The sequence below is a fragment of the Cervus canadensis genome, chromosome 17 (genome assembly GCF_019320065.1).
Source record: "Cervus canadensis isolate Bull #8, Minnesota chromosome 17, ASM1932006v1, whole genome shotgun sequence".
Taxonomy (NCBI): Eukaryota; Metazoa; Chordata; class Mammalia; order Artiodactyla; family Cervidae; genus Cervus; species Cervus canadensis.
In genome coordinates, this window is record NC_057402.1 from 28,722,022 (window position 1) to 28,726,541 (window position 4,520).

General features: G+C 43.8%; 1 non-coding gene across 1 annotated transcript; it reads right to left on the reverse strand.

Moving 5' to 3' along the window:
• Positions 1-3,374: 3,374 nt before the first annotated feature.
• Positions 3,375-3,447, reverse strand: TRNAC-GCA. The gene has a single exon. It is a non-coding gene; the product is annotated as a tRNA-Cys (tRNA).
• Positions 3,448-4,520: the final 1,073 nt, after the last annotated feature.

The following is a 4,520-nucleotide window of genomic DNA, read 5'->3' on the forward strand; positions in this document are numbered from 1 at the left end:
CAGTGTTTTCCAATCTAAAAACTGATATTTTTTTCAATTCTTCACCATTTTTTCTACCATCCCTTCAATCAAGTCGATATTTCCATCTTTCCTTCCCTCCATTCCTTCCTTCCTTCCTCATTCTTCTCTCTCTTTCTCACACACACACACACACACACACACACACACACACACAGAGAAAGGGTAAAATATATTTATTTCATTCTTCCTAATCAATTAACCCATCATTTTCATTCTGCTTAGTATTTTTTGGATCATAATTCTTTGCTTTTGTTTTAACTTTTATTATTAATCTACTAAGTGCAATTTCTAAAATATAAACATATTATACTTGATGCCCTTTAAAACATTTCATGAATATCTATATTTTTAGATGTATCTATAGATATATTTATCTATCTATGTATATATATCTAACACTTAGAGAGTGAGCTGTATTTTTCTTTTGACATTTTCAAATATAGGGTTGGCAGATAAAATACAGGACACCCAATTGATTTTGAATTTCAGATGAACAACAAATAACTGTTTCATGTAAGTATATCCTAAACATTGCATAGGGCATATTTATACTAAAAATTTTTTGCTATTTGTCTGAAATTCAAATTTAACTGGTGTCCTGTAATTTTTTGTTTTATTTTGCTTTCTTTCACTGAGATATTTTTTAGGTCTAAGCAACTGAGGTCACTAAGATATTACTCAGGTATTGCACAACTCTGCCAATTGGAAAGAACACATGGAAACAACTTTTCAAACCACTTAGCCAATGAAAACAGTTCTTGATGTCACTGATCAATAAAGGAATTTTCTTCTTAATAATATAAACCCAATCACACTAAATAATAGTAAATATTTCTTGAGATAGAACACAAAAAGGTTGGCAATTCTATTCTACTTCCTAAAATTCTTTAGAGAATTTTACTCTTTTCTCCTAAACTCTGGAAATCACTAGTTCAAAATATTTCACTGCTTTTAGATAGTTCACATGAGAATTGATTCATTGTCTAGCTTTCAGAAGGTCAAAAAAATGATATTAAGGTAGTTTCTATCAATATGAGTTTATCTTTGCTTATTCAATTACTTCCAAGGTGAGTCAGTTTAAATTTTCTATTGAGAAAGAAGTTCTCATTTAGTCCATTTAATATATTCTAAATGGATGATCACCAAAATAATATATGGCATATTATTAAAATATTATAAGTTACAAAAAATAATGTGGATTGACTTCCACTTGGGGAAAGATAAATTAAACAAACTCTTCCATGAGTGAAACGAAAAACCCTGGACATACATGAAGAACAAACATGAGATTTTGAAATGTGAAGAGAAAAAGACACACTGGCTAGGAGTGAGTTTCCTAGCTTTCCTTTTGCTTCATATAGTCTAAACTTGGAGCTTAAGAATTTGGTAGCCCAGAAATGCCAACTGGTGAAGATACAATAAGCCCTAACAAAAGCCTGCTTTCCAGCCGAATGACAGGAAAGGGGCAGTCTAGCAAGAGAGATAATTTTTACATAATAATTACTTTGAATTGTTTTTGTTTATTTGCTAAGGCATGTCTGATTCTTTTGCAACTCCAAGGACTGTAGCCTTCCAGGGTCCTCTGTCCATGGGATTTTAATGGCAAGACTACTGGAGTGGGTTACCATTCCCTTCTCTGGAGGATCTCCCGACCCAGGGGTTGAACCTGTGTCTCCTGCATTGGCAGACAGATTCTTTACCACTGCTCCACCTGGGAAGTCCAATGACTGTTTAACTTTAGCCAAAACATTGCAGAAAAATTTGTGACTGAGCCCCTACTCACACCAGTAAGGGCTAAGTGGGGAGCCTAGAATTCCACCCTCTCTAGGCTTTAATGAGGCTCCTCAAATCTCTCGCTGGGGTGGTACCAGAGGTGGTTGAGTGGAGAGATGAAACTTTTATCCCCTACTAAGAAGTAATGAGCCCTCCACTCTCTCTGCCCACCAAGTCTGTCCCATGAATGACATCAGTAGGGAACACCTGGAGAGCCTGAACTTAAAGCCTCAACTAGCTGTAATGAGGTGCCAGTCCACTTTCCAGCTAGGGTGGTGTCTTCCCACCTTCTTCTCCACCCCTGTGGTGTCAGTAATGAACCGCTTCTACCCTCTCAGTCAGGGACTCATCAGTGGAGGCAAAATAAATCAAAGTGGAGGCAAATGAAATGGGGATATCACTACAGACCCTGTAGTCATCAAATGGATAAAAAGGGAATACTATATGCCAGACAGAGCAACTGGGGTGGGTAAAAAGTTTCCCTCCAAGAGATGCTGGCACTGGAGCAAGGCAGGAGAGTGTGAAATAGTGCCCACCCTTTGAGGTCTCAAGAAGGGTTGAAGTCAGCCCTAAGCCTCTCCCTGGTGGTTTAGACGGTAAAGGGTCTGCCTGCAATGTGGGAGACTTAGGTTCGATCCCTGGGTCGGGAAGATACCCTGGTGAAGGAAATGGCAACCCACTCCAGTATTCTTGCCTGGAAAAATCCCATGGATGGAGGAACGTGGTGGGCTACAGTCCATGGGGTCACAAAGAGTTGGACATGACTGAGCAACTAAACACACACATTTAGGTGTTTAATTGAAAGCCGGCCCCTCAGGCCGCAGCTGTAATCTAACAATCTTCTTTCACAGAAAGATTGAGTTCCTGGATCTGTGGCTTTTTGCTGTGTCCTGGGGCTGGGAGCTGTTTGGGAACTCTTTCTTCACAGGTTACAGTCCAGTGAGGCCCGGGATCATAAGCCACACTGGTCACCAGAGCCAGGTGATGTAGACGTGTCCCTGGCAGCAGCCACAAAAATCAGGGCACCAAAAAGGCTACTTCTGGAAGATACCACTGAGCTGGAGCAAGGCAGAGGGAAAGCACAGTGACCACAGCCCCAGCCTCAGTTCCTTGAGAGCACCTCTGTTGTCCCCAGTGCCAAACCAAAAGCCTGGCCGTCAGGCCACAGTTCCTAGACAAGCAAACAGGCCTCTTTCTCAGGAAGATGAGGGGTGTGTGTCCGTCTGCTCTCCCTGCAGTGCCCTGGGAGTGGTAGTCTGGGAGAACTTTCTCAGTGTTATAGCCCTAGGAATGCAAGCCCGCCTGTCCTCCAGAGCCAGGTGGTCAAGGAGCACCTCTGAGCGGCAGCCACAAAACTGGGTTGCCAGATGCATGTAGAGTTGTAACCAAGCAAGGGTTCATGTGCCCATGGTACAGAAAGCCACACTCTGGCAGCGAGTGCTTGCGGCAGTGTATGTTAATCACTGTCCTGTCCCACCCTTTCTGACTCTATGGACTGTAGCCCACCAGGCTCCTCTGTCCATGGGGATTCTCTCCACCAGAATCCTGGACTGGGTAGCCATTCCCTTCTCCAGAGGAATCTTCCTGACTCAGGGATCGAACCTGGGTCTCCTGCATTGCAGGCAGACGCTTTACCATCTGAGCCACCAGGGAAGCATGCCTGCAGCAGAGTAAAGGTTTATTTGCAGGGTATCAACCAAGGAAAACGGGCAACTCACACAGTAAGGGAACTCAAATTGAGGAGAACTCGTTTTCTGAGGCTCCCCTCTGGGATATACGGGCACTCTGGAGTGTGGCAGAGGACGAGCACAAAGAGGGTGCCTGCTGGCTTAAGTGAGGCAGAGGGGATGTGCAAAGGTGCCACCCAGGAAGAAAAAGAGAAAGAATTAAAAGAGGGCAACCTCTAGCCTCAGCAAGGCATGGGGAGAGAAGGAAGATGGCGCCCACTAGCCTCCATCCCTGAAGAGTATGTGGAAGACTGCTATCCCTCAGGCCAAAGCTTTAAAGTTAACAAACGCGTCTCTTTCACCTGTGCTCTAGGCACTTTTCAACGGGCTGCTTCTGTGAGGAGTCCTGGGGCGGGTGAGTGTGCACGGCCCTTTAAAAGCCAATCCTCAGTTTGCACAGCGCCCCAACCCGGGTCTCCTGCGCCTGCTGGTCTTCGAAGCCAGGTGTCCCCTCTCTGGCTTGGTCTGAAAAATTGGCGCGCATCACGTGAGGTACAAACTCGTCGCTCCTTAGGGAGAGAGTCTAGGTTTTGAGTTCCCTTCTGATATGGGTGACCTTGCTGAGGGTGCAGTTCACGGCAAGATGGCGTCTCAGCCTTCCCTTTAAGCGTAGGGGTGGTTTCCCTGTCCTTGCTTGACGTGAAGGGGTCGCTTCACTACTTTTTAGTTTAGTTTAGTTTTTTTTTCCCCCTGAGAACATTGGATACTTAGCTTGGTGTGTCCGCAGGAAGCTGGTAGTTTAGGATTTTCTCCTGCACCGGCATTTTGAACCAGAATCTCTTGAGAATATTAAAAGTAAAAGGAACCAGAACATCTGAATGAACAAACCCGAGGGGAGGTGAGGAATGACATCAAACTCCTTTCTTTAGATACTTGTTTTCTTCTGCTGGAATACTTTTTAATTCTTTATAGAATACATAAGGTAAAGTCAACGTGTCTGCCTTCCTGACTTTTCCACGCTCAGCTGAATAGGTTTTGAGGCTGATTGCCATGTATTTA